The sequence below is a fragment of the Natrix helvetica genome, assembly GCF_964273705.1.
Source record: "Natrix helvetica genome assembly, chromosome: 1".
NCBI lineage: Eukaryota > Metazoa > Chordata > Lepidosauria > Squamata > Natricidae > Natrix > Natrix helvetica.
Genome location: NC_138548.1, coordinates 141,097,184 through 141,115,735, shown reverse-complemented (window position 1 = coordinate 141,115,735; position 18,552 = coordinate 141,097,184). Strand labels below are relative to the sequence as shown.

General features: G+C 44.1%; 1 protein-coding gene across 6 annotated transcripts in view; it reads left to right on the top strand.

Annotated features, from left to right (window-relative positions):
- Positions 1-18,552, top strand: part of NCKAP5 (NCK associated protein 5) — a 631,235-nt gene that overhangs the window by 212,476 nt on the left and 400,207 nt on the right. Inside the window, exon 1 of one of the 6 annotated variants that reach the window (XM_081934722.1) lies at positions 2,561-2,584. The exons of the other annotated variants lie outside the window; for them this stretch is intronic. The gene's annotated coding sequence lies outside the window, so the exon portion shown is untranslated. Of the gene's footprint in view, positions 1-2,560; positions 2,585-18,552 lie in introns of those variants that run through there. 6 annotated transcript variants of the gene reach the window in all.

Sequence of the window (18,552 nt, the reverse complement as noted above, 5' to 3'; positions counted from 1 at the left end):
TAAATAATTAATGGACATAGCCGACAACATACTGGATTGTCTGTTTATCTTTTTGTGTGTAGAATTGTATTGCCTTTAATATCTACCTACGTGCTTTAAGTCAAGATGTCTTATCCCACTTTGGGCGAGAGTGGATTAACAACTGAATTTCCCTGAATTGCACATGTACCTCAGTTTTTATCCAAAAGAGTTAAAAAGGACATACTGTAGAGCTAGACAGTTGCGTCTTTACTTTAAATGTATGCCTTTATTTAAGAATAGGTTGTGACAAGTCTCACATTTGGGTAATGCGTCCTTCATTCTTTCATAGGGGGACCAAACTACTGTTCTTGAGGTTTGAAATAATGGTAGGTTCCCATTATAGGAAAAAGTTAAGAAAATATTTGTAATTGCAGGATGATAAAATTTTATCAGATGTCATTTTGGTAACCGGGTACTCATTTGCTCGCACTGTTTTTCATTACTTGGTCAAACAGGAAATTGTAGTTCAAATAGCACTAAGAAATTTATATTTCTTTAGCAGGTAATAATGATTTTTTATTATTATATTACATAGGTTTTTTTTTAAAAAAATGCAAAATATTTTAAGGTTCATGCTTATTAGAAATTGTCTATATTGGCTGACTAACAAAAATAAGTGCTGATTTATACTTTTTCAATATAAACATACAATGATTTTTGTATATATAAAAATAGTGGAAAGTGACACACTTTCTTATTTTGCTTTTAGACAACTGTAGTGAACATTTGCATGCCAGTCATGCATTCCATCATATTCATGGAAGATATAATTTGCATTTTTATAATTGCATATTGCATAGAACACAATGCTATCATTTCATTTTCACAATGAATTAGATAATAATAGCTTTCAGTTCGATTCTGGAAAAGCTAGTTTGTACTCTGTGCAGTGATAACTGGAACAATATAAATCTTAAAATAGCAGGTTGTGTTTTAATGTTATGTTTTGATTCTCTCGTTTATGTTGTCTATTGTAGCATGTGATCTGTATTGGAGAAGTCTGATTGAGAAGATTAGGCCTCTATCAATACATTTTTTAATGCTTACCAGTTAATGAGAACTGTGTGCTTAAGAGAAACAATTCAGAAATTTTCAAAAAGGAAACCAGGCATTAAATTTCTTAGCTTTTTTTTTTTTTTGGTGGGAAGTGAATGTAGTTCCAAGGGAACATATAGCGATGTAATGACATTTTAAGTCAACATTAATCTATATTAATGTAAACAATAACTTTTAGAAATTAAACGTTTTCCCTCCATTCTTGAAAAACAGTATGGCCTTGGTTGATTTTCAAGAAATAGTTCTGGAAATAATTTTTTGGGGATGTCTTATTTTCCTTTTGGAAAGTATTATTTTCTTGTACTGTAGGTAACTTGTATTTTTGTTGAATGAAATGTTGGATCATTGAGAAAGCTATTCATAAAGTCATCTAGGTACAGTTAAATATTGGTATACATTGTTCAGACAATCCAGATAGTCCTCAACTGATATTCAGTTGCTTCGTAACTATTCACAGTTACAATACAATACAATAGCAGAGTTGGAAGGGACCTTGGAGGTCTTCTAGTCCAACCCCCTGCCTAAGCAGGAAACCCTATACTGTTTCAGACAAATGGCTCTCCAACATCTTAAAGACTTCCAGTGTTGGGGAATTCACAACTTCTGGAGGCAAGCTGTTCCACTGATTAATTGTTCTAACTGTCAGGAAATTTCTCCTCAGTTACTCCACAAAAACTACATATGGTTTGATTTTCAAGTTACAATAATCATCCTTCCTGTCACATGATTACATTCAGTGGCTCACCTTTACATCGTTTTCAGCAACTTTAAGTCACTTCACAATTATTTTCAATGCTTTTTGCTAGTTTCTGGCATTTATTTCCATTTTCCAGAAAAAAAAATGCCCACTGTTTTTGCTTAATAATCAATGCATTCACTTAATGCATTCATTTAATGACCTCCCATTCACACATAACCATGGCGTTCACTTAATGACTGTAGCACTCACTTCACGACTGCTACAAAAATGTCATAAATTGGGTCTAGTTACATGGTGACCAACTTAGTTGCACAATTTATGGCTGCAATTCAGGGCTAAATTATGGTTGAAAGTTGAAGACAACCCATATATGTTACACTGCTCTCGGTTGAGTCCCACTGTCACAGTACTTTGAAGGTATGAATATATATTTTAGTAATTAACAGAATTTGTGTGTCCAAAGTAGTTTGATTTGATCCAAACCACAGTTGTTCCATGCTATCTAGTGTTTAGAAATCTTAGAAGTAGTTTGTAAATGCAGCTAAATTCCTTGCTATGTTTTCTGGAATTTTCTAAATATCTGTAATTTCCATATAGGAATTGGTATATTTTGTATATGAAATTGGACTTATTTTAGATGGAACACCATTTTGGTACTTTTGTATGGTAAATGTACTCTTCATTAAGAAAGTTATTGTTAATCTCTTGTGAACAATTATTCTCTTTTCTATTTCTAGTACATACATAGACAATTGTGCCTTCTGAATAAACACAATTAAAATGAATCAGTGGCTGGCATTCGCTTTGGTATGTTTATAATTTGTTTTTCTAGAATTCTAGAATCTAGAATCTACAAAAAAGGAACTAATTTCTAAAAAGAAAATTACCATTAATTAAATGCAACTCACATTTTAGTAATTTTTTTTTACGTTTCTTTCAGTTACTTATTTCTAAGGTTATGATAATATTTTTATATGATACTGAATATAAAGAAAGCTAAAAGGAAAATTTTTGGATCTATTTAAATATGTATTTAAACCTCAGATACATATATAGACTTCCTATAAAGAGATTTACACTGGGGTTTTCTTTCTGAATATTCTCAGTGCTTTTGATAGATGGACTTGTCAAGGAATATAAGTCCAAGTTATTTGTCTGGCACTTCCATGATGTATGAGGGTTTGACAGTGTTGTGGGATTTTTTAAATGCATTGTTTGTATGTTCATTTGTCTTTAACATTTGGTTTTGTTTAACAGAACAAAACACTGCTTCTGGAAAGATGGGTATACAGTATCACAATCCCCTTTCCTAATCAGTGTAGTATAAAGCCATCCCACTATAGCCATTCCAGTTCCAAACATAACTAGTATTTTTCCAAAGCCAGTTGTATAAAGAAAACAGTATACATAAACAAAATAGAGAGAATGTACTTTTATAGTAAGTTTGTGGGTGAGCATCCAAAGCATAATTCACAATTATGTTTTAAGCATATGCATATGTTTAAAACAAACATAATTTACTCTAATGGAGTGATTTGCTAACTGTATTCCATGGAAAGTCTTTCCTTAGAGGGGTGCGAAATATTTATTTTGGGCAACTTGTCCTAAGTACAAATGAAACATTGTTTAACAAATCTTCTTGGGTACCACGATCTCCTACCAACCCATTTGGATCAGCTTTCTTGTCCAAAGATAATAATTTTCAGTACAGTGTTAAATCTGTGGATTCTCCTGTGAGCTGCTTGGAGAATCCAAGCATGGGTTTAACTTCTGTTTGTCTGCCCGGTGACTGAGTTATTTTAGAATCTTTGGCCATGCCTCCTAGGCTTGACTGCCTCCAGTTTCTCCACTCAGTCAAACCCATAAAGTGTGACTTTTGATCTATCCTCAATCACTGAGCAGAAAAAGATAAATTTTACCTCGGAATTTTCCAATAATGAGACTGCAGCTTATTTGCTCCCTTTGGAAGGCTCGCAGTTGCCTTGTGGCTGGCTGATAGCCTTTTGCCAACCACATTTAACATCGCTTTCTGTCGGAGGCCTGGCTCAGCTGTCGTGCGGCTGATTGAGCGCTCTGGGAAGATCGCCGGTACCCCTCTCCGGACAGGGTGAAGAGAGGCAGCCTCAGCAGCGGTTTCGGCAGTGCTGTGCTAGTGGCTTCAAGACGTCTACTATGTAGGGCGCCACTTCTAGTACAGGGCTCTGCCATTTGGTCTATCATTGGCCCCAGGACCTTCGCCAAACTACTGGCAGCAATCACAGCTGACATGACCAGTGTGTGTGCAGTGTTATCTGGACAACATCCTCATCCAGTTGTTGTCTGTCATTTAGGCGCAGCAGGACCTTCGCACCACAATTCTAGTCTTGCAGAAGCATGGCTTCTAGGTGAACATGGAAAAGAATCATTTGTTTCCTGACAGACTTCTACATTTGGGGGTGGTGATCAACACAACGCCTTGCACGGTATCACTTTCCCTAGATCAGCAATCCGACATACGGGTGATGATCTCAATTTGGTCACAACAACTGGTGCTGCTGATACTTCTCTCTTGGTTGTTAGGGAAGATGATCTGTATTTCAGTCATCCCTTGGGCAAGGTTACACGCCCGCCTGTTGTCGTGGTTCCTGTTGCCGCACCAGAGATCCATCAGAAGAACCATCAAGGTACAGGTACCCTCAAGAGTTCATTGATTGCTCTTCTGGTGGATTCCCCAGGCATAGAAAACGGGTTTCTTTTCCTGTGCACCGCTTGGAGAGTCCAAGCAGTGGGTTAATTTAGTCTGGTTGCCCTGGATACTGAGGAACTTTTTTTCTCCCTTTAACCACACCTCCTCGTGTGATTATTCCCAGAATTAATTTCCTCACTGCCCAGATCGGATGCATATTTGAGTTCAGGCTATTAATCCTTGGCTTGGACTCTCCAAAATTTTTGGAAAACCTTTTCCTCTTCAAAACGAACTTTTCTCCTTGCCTTTTTATTCTTCTGCAATCAACATCAGCTATCTCGGAGACCAGGAGGTAAGCGTGTGTGGGGGAGGTTTTTTTCTCCACAGCCTCGCACTCGTGCAGGCTTGGAAACTTGCCGCTTGCTCCCAGAGCGCGGCAACAGCGGCGAGGGGGTTTTTTCCTTTATTTTTGGCTCGGTTCCCTCCCCGGTTGTTATTTTCCGGCCTAGTTTTTTCGTTTTTTTGACTCCCCTGCGTTTTTTCCCACCCCTCAGCCGCCGCGGAGCTACGAGCGCCCGGATTGATCCTGGCTGCCGCTCTCCTCTCCGCCCAGCTCCTCGCTGTTGCGGCGGCCATTTTTAGGCGCAAAAAGTTCGCGCCTTAAATTTAGGCCTCTGCCGCTCAGCCACGCTCATGCAGGAGGCCGCTTGGTGGCTACAGGGCCTAGCCGGGCTCGCCCAGTGGGCCCTCGGCCACCACTCACTGGACATCAGCGGCGCTGGTAATTTGGCCACCACGTGCCCTTTGCACCGGCACAGGGAAGAATTTTTTCTCTATCCTTAAGATCTGGCCAGGCCTTCGCCCTTTTTTTGAAGCTCTAGTTCCCTGGCCTACTAGCTTCCCTGTCTCTCCTGCAGGGGTTACTGCAGCCTGAGCTGCGGGCCCACCTCATAGCTCAGCCTCCTGGGTGTCCATCCTCCCATTTGGCTACTAGTGTTAGGCTGAAATGGATTTATTAAGTTTTCCTATAGCTGTATTATTAATCATAATTGTCTTTTTTCTTTATGCCTTTCAGTGTAGCCAGTCGAATTCCGCTGCAGCCTACCCGCTTGCCTGTTTTCTGCATCATCCTTGTGCGGTCATTGGCATGGAGCTGCCCCCTCCCATCAGGTTCCCTTGAGGCTAGATCCGGCCCATCTCAGGCCCCTAGCAAGGATCCCCCTTCCAGTAGGGGTGGGAGTGTGGGCAAGGGCGTCTCAGGGGACACCCATAGGCACCCCGTCAAGGCCCCATCTGCAGCCAAAACCAAGGACGCTGAGAGGCGCCAGCGGGCCCTTGATAAACAATTTGAGAAGGCCCGGCGCCAGGCTGGGACAGGGTCCTCCCCAGAGGTGGCCCCCGTTCCCCCATCCAGAGGTGATATCTTGGCATTGCTGAATGAGGAGGTAGAGTCACTGGCGGAACCAGCTTCTCCTGCCCCGTCCTGGTCATATGAACAGGACCCAGTCCCAGAGGGTCACACCAGGGCTCCCCCGTCTGGGGGCTCCCACTACCACCTCCAGGACCCCAGGGACCCGGAATCAGATTCTGATCAGGAGTCCGAGCTGTCACCCCGCGTGCAGGCCTTGGTCGATCGTGCTATCGCCAGAGGCATTGCTGAGGGCCTCCAAAAGCACTCCCCTCCCCCTTCGGGGCCAGGGACCACTTCCTGGGGCCCGCCGGCCCCCCCTCCAGCCAAGCGTGCCCGCCATCCGTCCCTTGAGTCATCCGTGGTCAGCGAAACCTCAGCCATCGAGGACGCTGACCAGGACGGCCTGGAGCTATCTGAAGACGAGGGCCTCCCCCCGGACGCCCCTGCCTTTTCCGGACTTTTCAAACCCACTCTCTTTAAGTCCATTCTCCGCAAGGCCAAACTAGCTACCAGGGTAGGGATTAAACCTAAGCCGGTCCAACCTTCGGCTGATGCTGTTCCCGAAAATCCCAATGCGGCCATGTTCGACGTCCCGGCCCCCCAACAAGAGCTGGTCCCGGTTCCAGGCTTATTCCTGGACGTAATCCAACGCCAGTGGGCCCAACCAGCCACCTTGTCTTCCCCCAGCAGGGCAGACAAGAAACTTTACTCCATGGACCCCACCTTGGAAGACCTTTTGGTTCTCCCAGCCGTGGAACCACCTATCACTGCCCTCACTTCCAACTCCTCCCTCCCAGCAGAACTGCTGGATGGGCTCAAGGCGGAAGATAAGAAGGCGGAGAGGGTATGCCATAAGGCCCACCTGGCGGCTGCCTGGGCCATCAAAGCCTCCTCTTCCGCCTCCTTTTTTAACAGGGCTTCCGTTATATGGCTAAGGGAACTGTTGGCCAAACTCCCGGCAGGAGACTTGCGCCTCCGCCAGGATGTTTCAAAAATTATTGCGGCCTCCCAATATGCGGCGGACGCATCCCTTAACGCCTCTAAATTTGCTTCTAGAGCCTTGGCGGCCAACGTCACCTCACGCCGCCTGATCTGGCTCCGCCACTGGCAGGCGGACCAGAAGCATAAGTGGAAGCTGGCCTCAGCCCCCTTTAAGGGCGCCAAATTATTTGGGGAGGCGCTTGAGCCTCTCCTCATTGAATCCAAAGATAAAAGAAAGATTTTACCCTCCACCACTAAAAAGCAGGACCGCAAGTCCACTCCATACCCCAGGAGGCAGCCCTTTCGTGCCTCTGAACCCTCTACCTCTACTTCCTTCTCCCCGCCCTACCGACCGGCCGGTCAGTCAGGGGACAGGTTCCAGGACAGGTCCTCCTTTAAGGACAGAGGTAGACAACAATTCGGCTTCCGTAAATCCAACCGCGGAGGTGCCTCCAACAGGCCCTTCCGCAAATCTAAGTGACTGCCCGGGCCCGTCACCCATAGGGGGGCGCCTCCAGCTATTCGCCCACCATTGGGCCCAGACCACGGAGGACGCCTGGGTCCTCCAGATTGTGAGGGAGGGCCTATCCCTAGAATTCCTATCCCCCCCTCCCCGGAACTTCATCCGGTGCCCCACTCCTTCCTGCCCTCTGAAGAGGGAGCTTATGAACCAGGAGATTCGCCATCTCCTGGAGATAGACGCAATAGAGCAGGTCCCCCCCAACCAGGAGGGGAGGGGGTTCTACTCCATCCTCTTCCTGGTACCAAAGAACTCGGGGGGCTGGAGGGCCATCTTGGACCTAAAGAACCTCAACAGGCACATTGCCTACCAGAGGTTCAAGATGCAGTCCCTCCAGTCCATCCTGTCGGGGATCCGTCAGGGAGACCTCCTTACCTCTATCGACCTCAAGGAGGCTTACCTACACATCCCCATCCGTCCCCAGCACAGGAGGTTCCTGCGCTTCTTTTATGCCGGCAGGCATTTTCAATACCGGGCCCTTCCTTTCGGCCTGTCGTCGGCCCCCAGGACCTTCACCAAGGTCCTGGCAGTTGTAGCTGCCCAACTGAGGCGCAGACCCATAAGGCTCCAGTGCTACCTGGACGACATCCTGATCCAGTCGTCGTCCAGGCAGCAGGCCCTGCGGGACCTCCGCATCACAATGAGAACCCTGAGGAGCCACGGTTTTTCCCTAAATCTGAAGAAAAGCCATCTGGTTCCCACCACCAGACTTGTCCACCTGGGGGCGGTCATAGACACTTCCCTGTGCAGGGTCTTCCTATCCCAGGACAGGCTAGACAGCTTAGTGACCATGGCCCGCAAGGTGATGCTCGCGAGACAGGTACCGATCGCCCTCCTGTCACAGCTGTTGGGAAAAATGATCTCTTCCATCTCGATCGTCCCATGGGCTCGCCTCCACTCCAGAGCTCTCCAATGGCTCCTCCTTCCTCACCAGAGGGCCTCAAGGAGCAACTCGAATCGACTGGTGAGCGTTTCCCCAGCAGTGAAGAGATTGCTCCGATGGTGGACGTCCCCTGCGCTCCTCAAGGGCCTCCTGTTCAAGGAGCCCAACTGGTTAGTGGTCACCACAGACGCAAGCCTCGCCGGCTGGGGGGCACACATGGGTCATCTAGTGGTGCAAGGCAAATGGTCACTCGCAGAGAGCTCCTGCAGCATCAATCTTCTGGAACTGCGTGCGGTCCGCCTAGCACTCCGGCATTTTCGCCAGGACATTCACCATCAACATGTTCTATTGATGACGGACAATGTGGCCACCAAGGCCCACATAAACCGCCAGGGGGGCACCAGATCCAAGACATTGATGAAGGAAGCGGAATCCCTGGGGCGCTGGGCGGAGAGGCATCTGGCATCTCTTCGCTCCGACCACATTTCGGGAGTCAACAACACCCAGGCGGACTGGCTGAGCAGGACCACCATAGACCCGGCAGAGTGGAAACTGGATCCGGCTCTGTTTCACCAGCTGTCCCGCAGGTTCGGCATTCCCGCGATCGACCTATTCGCATCCAGGGAAAATGCTCAACTTCACCGCTATTTCTCCCGCTTCCAGTCCCCGGGGGCAGAAGGGACGGATGCCCTTCGCTCCCGTTGGCCCCGGGGCCTACTTTATGCCTTTCCTCCTCTGCCCCTGATTCCACAAGTCATCCACAAGATCATCGCGGAGGAGGCGGAGGTGCTCCTCGTGGCCCCACACTGGCCCCGCCGTTCGTGGTTCGCCGACCTGGTCAGCCTCTCCCTGTCACCTCCGTGGAAGATTCCTCCAGACCAAGTCTCCCTCAGCCAGGGGGCCGTAACTCATCCAGAGCCCCAATGGCTCCAATTGGCCGTCTGGCACTTGAGGGGGACCAGCTGAGGCGCGAGGGCTTCTCAGGGGAGGTGATACACACCATTCAGGCAGCTAGGCGACCGTCAACCACTCGAATCTACGATGCCTCGTGGGCCTCCTTCGCCAAATGGTGCGACGCCTTACGTTTAGACCCGGTGACGGCTCCGGTCTCCCGCGTCCTGGACTTCCTACAAGGGGGCCTTGCCAAGGGCCTCGCTCCAAATACCCTTCGACGACAGGTGGTGGCCCTCTCCACCGTTTGGGCCGGTGACCCGGTCTTGCCCCTTAGCAAGGTGCCCAGGGTCCATTCCTTTCTCAAGGGAGCTTGTAACTTACGACCTCCCACGGTCCATCGTTACCCAACCTGGCAGCTGTCCGTGGTTCTGCAGGCGCTCACCGCTCCACCCTTCGAGCCTCTCAGTACTACGTCGCTACGTCATCTTACACTCAAGACGGCATTCCTCATCGCCGTGACGTCAGCTCGTCGTATTTCAGAACTGGCGGCCCTGTCGGTTCGCCAGGACCTATGTACCGTCCACCCAGACAGGGTGGTGTTGAGACTGGACCCTACCTTTATTCCAAAGGTTAATACTTGGTTTCATAGAACGCAAGAAATTGTGATTCCTGGTTTCTGTCCGAGACCGTCTCATCCCAGGGAATGACAGTGGCACATGTTGGACGTGAGAAGGGCGCTGAAAACATACATCGCCCGCACCTCCGATTTCCGGAAGTCGGAGTCCTTATTCGTGTCATTTCATCCAGGTTCCCTGGGCAAGAAAGTCTCCTCTTCCACTGTTGGCAGGTGGCTGCGCGCCTGCATCGCCCTGGCCTACGAAAGTCAGTCCAGATCGGTGCCACAAGGCATCACTGCGCACTCCACTCGCAGCGCGGCTACCACGGCGGCCTGGGCCACCCAGGCATCAATACTAGACATTTGTAAGGCGGCTACGTGGTCCTCCCCGTCGCCCTTCATCTGTCATTACAAACTGGACGTTTACGCCTCGGCTGAGGCATCCTTTGGCAGGAGGGTACTTCAAGGGGTCGTGTCTTCGACCGAATCCCGGGACTCTGATTCTGCCCACCCAACCGGACAATAACTTGGGTATGTCCCATTGCTTGGACTCTCCAAGCGGTGCACAGGAAAATGACCATTGGCTTACCTGAAGGGTCCTTTTCTGTGCACCGCGGGAGAGTCCAACCCACCCTGGTCTTCGGCCCGGGGATTCTTTCCTCTTTTCAACTGAAGACACCTTGGACGCCTTCGCTCCATCCTCTCGACAGATTGACTTTTTCGGCAATTAATTCTGGCAATAATCACACGAGGAGGTGTGGTTAAAGGGAGAAAAAAAGTTCCTCAGTATCCAGGGCAACCAGACTAAATTAACCCATTGCTTGGACTCTCCCGCGGTGCACAGAAAAGGACCCTTCAGGTAAGCCAATGGTCATTCTCAAGGAACCCAGCTGAGTGACCATAACTTCAGATGCCAGTTTGTTCAGTTGGGGCGCACATCTATAATCCCAGATATTACAAGGTTACTGGTTACAGGAAGAGCTAGAGAACAGCATCAACTGGCTGAAGCTCAAGTATGTCCATCTGGCCCTTCGTAGGTTCAAAGATCAGGTAGCCGGCTGACACATCCTTCTCCTCATGGACAACGTGGCTGCCAAGGCCCATGTGAACTGCCAAGGAGACACTCCAAAGCCCTAATGCAGGAATTGGAGAAGTTAGGTCTAGGGGCGGAGGCTCATCTCCTCTCCATTCAAGCAGAACATATTTTGGGAGCAACCAGCATTCACTATAGACCAATCAGAATGGTATCTTCACCTGGATCTTTTCCAACATCTATATGACAGTTTTGGCTGACCACGAGTGGATCTGTTCACCCGACTGGAGAATACTCATCTCCTGAGATTTTTCTCCAGGTTTCAGATATTGGGAGCAGAAGGAATAGATGCTCTTCACAGCCCTTGGCCACAGGGTCTCCTGTACACCTTCCCCCCTCACTCTCATCCCACGAGTGGTCAGGAAGGCTCTCATGGAAAAAGCAGAAGTCCCATTGGTCACTCTGTACTGGCCCAGACGTTCATGGTTGTGGACTTGATCAGCCTATCCATCTGCCGTTCGTGGAGGATACCCCAGAACAGGATCTCTCAGCCAGGGGGTGCTGGTCCACCCAGAACCTCAGTGGCTCCAGATAACTGTCTGGCACTTGAGAGGGTTATCCTGAGAAGTGGAAATTTCTCTGGACGAGTCATCCAGACCATCCAGGCTTTGAGGCATGAGTTTATGAACCGTATTTACGACACATCCTGGGTTGCGATCTGCCGGTGGTGTTCCGCCAACCTAATCGACCCATTTTCATCTTCGGTACCTCAGGTGCTTGAATTCCTGCAACATGGACTCAACAAGGGGCTTGCCTCCAACACTCGCCAGAGGCAGGTCACCACTTTGTCCACGATTCTACAAACTGACTCCAATCGCCCGCTCTCACAACATTCACAAATGTGAATCTTCCTCTGGGTGTGGCAAATCTGTGACCACCAGTGGTTCATTGGTATCCCACATGGGATCTTTCCCTGGTTCTACAGGCTCTTATCGATCTACCATTTGAACCTTTGAAAACAACAAGTCTCCATCTTCTGACGTTTAAAGTTGCCTTCCTTGTGGCTGTCACCTCCTCAAGACAAATCTCAGAGCTGGCAGTTCTCTCCATCTGGGATAAGCTGTGCATCATCCGTCCGGACAGTGTCATCCTCAGACTGAACCCATCCTTCATTCTTAAAGTAAACACACATTTTCACAGGTCTCAGGAGGTCGTTTTACCTGATTTTTGTTTTAACGCCAGTCATCCCACCAAAGAATAGTGGCACAAACTGGATGTCAGAAGGGCGATCTGCCGCTACATGAAGAGGACAGTATCCTTCCGTTGAACTGAATCATTATTTGTCACCTTTTAGCCTGCCTCCATGTACAAGAAAGTGTCTTCTACAATCGGCAGATGGTTGTGGGCCTGTATAGCGATGGCCTATGAGCATCAATCCAGACAAGTCCCAGGCCGGATTACAGCTCATCCACTTGCAGCGCAGCTACTACTGCCACCTGGGCTACTCAGCTGTCAGTGGAGGAGATTTGCAGGGCTGCAACTTTGGCCTCTCCGTTGACATTTATCGGAAATTATAAGCTGGACTTGTTTGCCTCGGCCGAGGTGTCCTTTGGGTGGAGTGTCCCCCAGAGAATTCACGAAGCAGACAGGACCCAGGACCAGCCTATTCCCCGCCCATGAGACACTAAGCTTGGGTATATCCTATGTTTGGATTCTCCAAGCAGCACACAGGAGAAAGACCGTTGTTTTACCTGAATGGTAGATCTCTGTGCGCTGCAAGAGAATCCAATCCCGTCCAAAAGGCCTGGGTCCATCGTCTATGGGAATGGTCATGTCGGAGCACACCACTGATTGTCACAAGTCGTCTTCTGGTCCATGTCTTTGTTGAGAAACTTGAGGCAGTCAAGCCTATGAGGTGTGGTCAAAGGTTCTAAAATAACTCAGTCACCGGGCAGAAAAACATGAACCCATACTTGGATTATCCCACAGAGCACAGAGAACTACTGTTCAAGTAAGACAATGGTCTTTATCTTTACTTTTTTTTAAATGCCAGTTCAGACAGGAGCTCCGTTATGACATTCCACAAAGATTTGCCTAGGAAAGGATGCCTAAGGCAGTGCACAGACATACAGAGATAGTAACTTGGAGTTGAACAAATGATCAGTAGCAAAGCAGTGTTGAAGATGCCTTATGTCAGAGGAGAAACATTTCATTTCCTCTTCTTGTTTAAGTATGATGCTGCAAAAAAATCTTTTCTATAATGTGCATTGCTAGATTTTATGTGTGAATTGCCAGATACCATTTTTCTTTCTTTCTGATGTTCAGTATTCTTCAGAACAATAATTTTTTCCTGAAGTATTGCGACCGCAACTCTGAGCATTCCTAGTCATTATGCCAAGTGGCAACTGGTACATTCTCGGAGTTAAGAGTCTCGGGACATTGGGATAGGACCAATTTGTGAAAGTTGAGTTATCCCAATAGTTCTTTAGAGCTCTTGATTAGGTCAGCGGGATCAAGATATTTCTATTCTCTCCCCCCCCCCCCCCTTTTTTTATAAGTTAATCTTATATGGAAGGTAAAATACCTCTTTTTAGATTAATGCCATTTTTCCTAGAAAGGCTTTCATCATTAGGTAGGATATTTCCTTAGAGAAAATGTGGATCTGAATAGCTCTAATAGCATATTATTTAAGTAGTAGAAAACTAAAATAAAGGTTTGCCAATGACACTTTTTTGAAATGTGGATGGATTTCAGTGCATGGGATCAGAATGAAGTGGTCTTTTGAGATGTTTTATCTTGTCAGTTATTTTGTAAATTATTACCAAATAATTTGTTCTTAGCTACCCAGAATTGTATTCATGAAATGGGTGACTGTATAAATTATTTCTATTCATGAAATGCGTGGCTGTAAATAATAAAATGTGCTAATCATATGTAGTTATTGATTAAAATGCTTCTCTTGCTGTCTCCCTGTGTTAATTTGGCATTAATACTTCCTTTCATTCAAGTATCTTCTAAAAATCAACCTGTTCCATGATAATGAAGATTGTAAAATAATAATTCTAAGCACTCAACTTTAATTACTGTAGTAAAGTCTAAATACAGTGAGCTGTATTACATACTGTATTAAAATATTTATTTATAGCTGACTATAATTACTGATTTAAAAAAAACATAGTGATTGATGACCCAATCGATTGATAAATCAAAACTATTCCATAAGATCTTCCCAAGATTGAAGCATTGTGAAATGCTTTTATTCTGATGCAGTTTGCATAGATTAAATTACAGGAGCATAGATATCTTAATATAATAAGGTCACCGACGTATGTGAAATGTAAAATAGTAAACCCCTGGCAACATTTATAAGTTAATTCCTAAGCTTACTTTATATTGCATTTTATGTGCCATCTATTTTGTAGTGCTAAATGATAATACCTGTGGGAAATGGGAATAGTGAAAATGATATTTAAATAACAGAAACCCAACTTAAGTCAAGAGAGGAGCACTGATTAATATGCAACATATGACATGTGTTGAAGTTTATAGTCCTATCTGAAATTACATCTTACCATTGACTATGTACTATATGAACCACTGATCTATTGGCACCTTAAATGTGCATCCACATTAACAGTATGGAACTTTAAATAGGGAGTTGACCAGACTTCCCTTGGCAAGGAATGTAATATCTTGGGAGAAAATACCAAAAAGATTATCTGTCACTTTACCATCAAGAAATTCTCATTCAATTAACCTGATCCTTAGTTGCATAGGGGTAATATGTCATAATCAGCACTCATTAAGATCATTTTCAAACAATTGCTTCTTTGGATGTACAGTAATGCCATTGTGAGACAGAGTTCTTTTTATAATCAGACTTGATTATACTAAATCCACATCTTTTTTTACAACATCTCCCATTGACTTAATGCATATGTTAAATAGAATGGAGAACTAGTAGAACTATGAAGACATGGTGGGTTGCTGACGTGGTACAGAAAAGAGGTCCTGTTGCACTGCTTTTTTAAATTGCCTGTCCAAAGTAGGATTGTATTGTTGTCAAAGAATGCCTACTAGTCCTATAATAGTCAGGTGACTCAAAATGATTCCATGATATTAAAAGGCACTAAAAATCTGTCTAGTGCTGTCCATCAGTACGGTTCAACTCATAAGCTAAATGCCTATGTGGACCTATAATAATTTTATTATATCAACCCACATTTTAGCTTTTTCTTTTTTAATAACATATGGCATTTCATGGGCACCCTGGTTTTATTTTCCATATAGTTGCAGTACCAACTATATTATAGAAACTCTTCCCTGAACAAATAAGGATCCTAATATTTGCAAGGATTTCAGTGGAGTGAAATAATGCTTTCAGGTTAAGTCTTCCAAGAAGCTGAATTTAGAAATGGTTTGTTCCAGCTAGTGGTCATTGTTAAATAAATGCTTAATTATAAACCTGAAAATGTGAAAAATTTAATCCATTTATAATCCAGAATTTTAATTTATACAGTGAAAATCTCAAAAGATGTCCTTGCCAAGAAAAAGTAATTTAATGATAAGATATACCATTACTTGAAATAATATGAAGGAATGAAAATAGGTCGACGTATTAAAATATAAACCAACCTTTGAATTAAATAAATCTCTGAATGTGGCCCTTTTTCCTTTTAAATTAAGTGTTCTTTTGGAATATTACAGACCCTTGTAATATGAAGTTGCTGTTCTTTTCGTTTAAAAAGTTAAATTGCCTTTCTTATCCTTTTACTGTTGAGATGTCCTGTGATCGCAATTCCCAGAATTTGCAGCTCAATACCTCCAACTGAAAAATCAGGGAGCTCTAATTTTATGATCTCAAATAAACCAGGCTATAAAGTATAAAATTTTTGAAAATATTTTTTTTAGTAGGGAACATACAGTGTTGGTTTAGAATAGGAATAGTAATGGGACTTAAATTTATGTACTGCTTCCGAGTGCTTTACAGACCTCTCTAAGTGGGTTTACAGAGTCAGCATATTGCCCGCAACAATCTGGGTCCTTATTTTACCAACCTCGGAAGGATGAAAGGCTGAGTCAAGCTTGAGCCTGGTGAGATTCGAACTGCCAAATTGCAGGCAGCCGGCAATCAGCAGAAGTAGCCTGCAATACTGCATTCTAACCACTGTGCCACCACAGCTCTTAGAATGAAAATTCATGCATCTTTCTTCACACATTTTTTCTAGCACATGTAATTCTGTACATTCTTTTCATACACAGTGGCTCAGCAGTTAAGATGCTGGGCTTGTTGGCTGGAAACTTGGCAACTGAGGTTTAAGACCCGAGTGCCACATGATGGGGTGAGCTCCCATCCTTGCCCCAGCTCCTGACAACCTAGCAGTTCAAAAGCATGCAAATGTGAGTAGATAAATGGGTATCACTTCAATGGGAAGGTAACTGAGCTTTGTGATATCAGGTTGGCCAAATGAGCATAGAAATGTCTTTTGACAGTACTGGCTCAATGGCCTTGAAACGGAGATGAACACCACTTCTTATAGTCAGCCATGATAAACTGAATAAAATTGGCAGGGACTCGTATTTTTTCATACTATACAGTTGTTTTCAGCAAATTACTCTAGTCACGAGTTACAAAATTTGCTTTGTACAGTAAAATCCAGCCTTTATAAACTTGTGTATGGCATCAAGAAGCTTATCTGAATGGTTGCTTCATGATGTCATGGTATGTACTTTTCTCTTTGGCGTCATTGTAATTAGGAACAGAGAGAATATTGGAACACATCTAATGCAATGTGCTTTTTTACATTATCATCATTAATGTAGGTATTTATAAATTGCTTTTATTAGTGAACTGAATTACAGCATTTGAAATGAAACAAATATCAAGCTATAACTGCATTATTTTAGTGCATTTCTTCAGTAAGTGCAAATTAGGAAGTTTCGCTTAATATGTGAATAAAATTGACTATTTCCTCCATCCCTAATCATTTGACTGGATAATTTCCCTCTCTTGTGCTAGTGCAAATGCTACACTGGATCAGAAGACTTCCGAGGGTTCATTATATCCATTAACCTTAGCACAATAATTGCCAGGTTTACAAAGCAGGCTGACAGGCTACACTTCATTCTAATGTTTGAAAATGATTAAAGTATAGTGTATAATATGTGCTTAATTGCATAAGATTCCTAGATTCACTCTCTAAAAATTTTGGAAGAGCAGAAAGCTTTTCCTGAAATTCTGCGGACTCTTTGCTAATCAATGGCTGTATTTCACATTGTACTTAGACATGGCTTGTTAACTATCATTTATTGAATAAATCGAAATCAGCTGGATATGCACAGCTTGCTTAGCCAGTGTTTATAGAACACAATGACTGAGATCATACAATGCTGGCAAATTACATTTTATTTTAGTCTTCTGTTGAACATAGCCAATATCCCGTAATTGAGCTAGATGAATCTGTGATCAGACTTATAACACGGCAGCTTCCTTGGTTCCCGCCCTGCTTTTTCTTTAACAGTTTTTTTGTTGCAAAGTCTATTCAGGGTTGTATTTCCCATTTGACTCTAATCAAGAAGACCTGAGCTATAAATAGTAATTGTAACCTTGTGTAGCTCACTTTCTCAGCAAAGAAAAGGCAGATCTCTTTGCTTAAGTAAATATCAATTACTAGCATTATATTAGTGTATTACTTTGTAGCAGATAATATTGTTAAACAGAATTCATGCTGATAGTTAATTTTTCTTCTGGCAATTAAATACACTATGTTGATATAGTTGAAAAAGTTGGTAATTCTGTATAATTGTTTATGACATGATTAAGATATATCCACATCTATTGCTTGCTTGCTTGCTTGTTTGCGTGCTTGCTTCCTAAGAACTAAGGAAAAATTTCATGATTGTTAGAACAATTAATCAGTGGAACGACTTGCCTCTAGAAGTTGTGGGTGCTCCAACACTGGAAGTTTTTAAGAAGATGTTGGATAACCATTTGTCTGAAATGGTGTAGGGTTTCCTGCTTAAGCAGTGGGTTTGACTAGAAAACCTCCAAGGTCCACTCTGATATGATATGATATTCATTCCTTCATTTTTAGAATAAAGAAATTAGTGCAATTCTTCCTAAAGTCAATGCACATGAATCAATGAGACTTAAAACAGACAGAATCAAAAGAAAAGAGTTCTATTGCATCTTAAAAGTATTAATATTGGCTCTAATTTTAGTTTCTCCAGGAGCTGTGGCCTTTAAAAGGATGGGACAATTTAATCCCGTTTTGTAAACTAAATGGAGTACTAATGGCTCATAGTTTGGCATTTGTTCTCATTATTTTTAGGTTAGAAGAAGTGAGAGGAGAAAGGCCAGCTTGAAACTAGTTTGTGGAAAAGTATGAAAATAACGCTTTGTGCCATTTAATCATACAAAAGAATATGTCAAACTCTCCAAGATGGGAAATGGTACATTTTAGGCTACTGAATGAAATTGCTTATGATCTTACACAAAGATCAATGTGTTGGTGTTGAAATACCAACTAACTAGAAGAGGGCAGAGGTTATCTCTTACCTACCAAAAGAGGAAAAGGAGGATGTAGAAAGTTACGAAACAGACTTATCTCTTTATCTGGAAGGATTCCAGAATAGGTCATAAATAGATCAGTCTGTAAAATTGCATAATGATTACTAGAAGCCAGGATTGATTTGTCAAAGACACATCTTGTCAGGTCTAGACATTTTGGTGCCCTAGACAAAGTCATATTCTGGCTCCTTCTGCGGTTTGT